Source organism: Diachasma alloeum, unplaced genomic scaffold (assembly GCF_001412515.2).
Source record: "Diachasma alloeum isolate Michigan unplaced genomic scaffold, Dall2.0 Dall_scaffold_01117, whole genome shotgun sequence".
Taxonomy (NCBI): domain Eukaryota; kingdom Metazoa; phylum Arthropoda; class Insecta; order Hymenoptera; family Braconidae; genus Diachasma; species Diachasma alloeum.
In genome coordinates, this window is record NW_021681228.1 from 79,780 (window position 1) to 83,115 (window position 3,336).

Consider the following 3,336-nt stretch of genomic DNA (forward strand, 5'->3'; position numbering starts at 1 on the left):
TAATCCCTAATGTTAAAAAATAACTCTCGGTTTTGCCCCCAAGACCGTAAAGAAAACCTAGAATCATCCCTAAAGTTGAAAAGGAACTCCCGGTTTTGCCCCAATACCTCAGAGATAACATAGAATAATCCCTAAAGTTGAAAAATAACCCTCAGTTGTGCCCCCAAGACCCTAAAGAATACCTAGACTCGTCCCTAAAGTTGAAAAAGAATTCTCGGTTTTCCTCCAAAACCCTAAAGAAAGCCTAGACTCATCCCTAAAGTTGAAAAAGAACTCTCGGTTTTCCTCCAAAACCCTAAAGAAAGTCTTGGCTCATCCGGAAAGTTAAAAAATATCTGTAGGTTTTGCCCCCAAGACCATAAAGAAAACCTAGACTCGTCCCTAAAGTTGAAAAAGAACTCTCGGTTTTCCCCAAAACCCTAAAGAAAGCCTAGACTCGTCCCCAAAGTTGAAAAATAACTGTAGATTTTGCCCCCAGACCCTACAGAAAGCCTAGACTCATAGCGCAATTTACAAAATAAATCTCGGTTTTGCCCCAAGATCCTAAAGAAAGATTAGACACATCCCTAAAGTTGAAAAATATCTCTCGGTTTTGTCCCAATACCTTAGAGATAACATAGCATAATCCTTAAAGTTAAAAAATAACGCTGGGTTTTGCCCCTAGACTCTAAAGGAAGCCTAGACTCATCCCTAAATTTGAAAAATAACTCGATTTTGCACCAATACTTCAGCGTTAACATAGAATAATCCCTAAAGTTACAAAATAACTCTCGGTTGTGTTCCCAATACCCTCAAGAACACCTAGACTCATCTAGGCTACGACTCATCGCTAAAGTTCAAAAAGAACTCTCGCTTTTCCCCCAAAATCCAAAAGGAAGCCTAGACTCATCCCGCAAGTTAAAAAGTAACTCTAGGTTTTGTATCCAAGACCCTAAGAATACCTAGACTCGTCCCTGAAGTTGAAAAAGAATTATCCGTTTTCCCTCAAAACCCTAAAGAAAGCCTAGACTGATCCCTAAAGTTGAAAAAGAACTCTCGGTTTTCCTCCAACACCCTAAAGAAAGTCTTGGCTCATCCGGAAATTTAAAAAATATCTGTCGGTTTTGCCCCCAAGACCATAAAGAAAACCTAGACTCGTCCCTAATGTTGAAAAAGAACTCTCGGTTTTCCCCAAAACCCTAAAGAAAGCCTAGACTCATCCCCAAAGTTGAAAAATAACTGTCGGTTTTGCCCCCAAGACCCTAAAGAAAACCTAGACTCGTCCCTAAAGTTGAAAAATATCTCTCGGTTTTGCCCCAATACCTCAGAGATAACATAGAATAATCCTTAAAGTTAAAAAATAACTCTGGGTTTTGCCTTAAGATACTAAAGAAAGCCTAGAATCATCCCGAAAGTTACAAAATAACTCTTGGTTTTACCCCTAGACTCTAAAGGAAGCCTAGACTCATCCTCAAATTTAAAAAATAACTCTCGGTTTTGCACCAATACCTCACCGTTAACATAGAATAATCCCTAAAGTTACAAAATAACTCTCGGTTATGCCACCAATACCCTCAAGAAAACCTAGACTCATCCCTAAAGTTGAAAAAGAACTCTCGGTTTTCTCCCGAAATCCTAAAGAAAGCCCAGACTCATCCCGAAATTTAAAAAATATCTCTCGGTTTTGCCCCGGTTGTGCCCCAAGACCCTAAAGAACGCCTAGACTCGTCCCTAAAATTGAAAAAGAACCCTCGGTTTTCCCCCAAGACCCTAAAGAAAGCCTAGACCCATCACGAAAGTTCAAAAATAACTCTCGGTTTTGCCCCAATACCTCACAGATAACATGGAATAATCGCGAAAGTTACAAAATAACTCTTGGTTTTGCCCCTAGACTTTAAAGGAAGCCTAGACTCATCCTTAAATTTAAAAAATAACTCTCGGTTTTGCATCAATACCTCAGCGTTAAAATAGAAGAATCCCTAAAGTTAGAAAATAACTCTCGGTTGTGCCCCCAATACCCTCAAGAAAACCTAGACTCATCCCTAAAGTTGAAAAAGAACTCTCGGTTTTCCCCCAAAACCCTAAAGAAAGGCCAGACTCATCCCGAAATTTAAAAAATGTCTCTCGGTTTTGCCCCAATACCTCAGAGACAACACAGAATAATCCTTAAAGTTAAAAAATAACTCTCGGTTTTGCCCCAATACCTCAGCGTTAACATAGAATAATCCCTAAAGTTAAAAAATAACTCTCGGTTGTGTCCCCAAGACCCTCAAGGAAACCTAGACTTATCCCTATAGTTGAAAAAGAACGCTCGGTTTTCCCCAAAATCCTAAAGAAAGGCTAGACTGATACCTAAAATTGAAAAAGAACCCTCGGTTTTCCCCCAAGACCCTAAAGAAAACCTACACCCATCGCTAAAGTTAAAAAATAACTCTCGGTTTTGCCCCAATACCTCACAGATAAGATGGAATAATCGCGAAAGTTAAAAAATAACTGTCGGTTTTGCCCCAATAACTCAGAGATAACATAGAATAATCCCTAATTTTAAAAAATAACTCTTGGTTGTGCCCCAAGACTCTAAAGAACGCCTAGACTCTTCCCTAAAGTTGGAAAAGAACTCTCGGTTTTCCCCCAAAACCCTAAAGAAAGCCTAAACTCATCCCCAAAGTTGAAAAATAACTGTCGATTTTGCACCCAGACCCTACTGAAATCCTAGATTCATAGCGAAATTTACAAAATAACTGTCGGTTTTGCCCCAAGACACTAAAGAAAGTCTAGACCCATCCCTAAATTTAAAAAATATCCCTCGGTTTTGCCCCAATACCTCAGGAATAACATAGAATCATCCTTAAAGTTAAAAAATAACTCTGGGTTTTGCCCCAATATCCTAAAGAAAGCCTAGACTCATCCCGAAAGTTACAAAATAACTCTCGGTTTTGCCCCAAAACTCTGAAGGAAGCCTAGACTCATCCCTAAAGTTGAAAAATAACCCTCGGTAGTAGATGTGTAGGACGGGTTCTGGCCCAACCATTTTTGGGAAGGGTCAGAAAGGTCTGAGGGTGCCCCCGCGAGTGGGTGGTGGGGTGGGATTAATTGATTCGCGGTTTTAATTCGCGGTTTTGATTCACGGTTTTGATTTCGCGCTTTTGATTGACCGTTTTAATTCGCGCTTCAATTCGCGGATTTCATATTTCGTCGATTTGGGANGTGAACTCTTACCTGCCGTCAGAGTTCAGTGTCCAGTTTTTCATGGTTGATTATTATTTATTTACTTCTCGGGTGGGCAGGGGGGCGGTCACATGTGTTCTCTGAACTCTTACCTGCTGTCATAGTTAAGAGTTCAGTTTTTTTATCGTT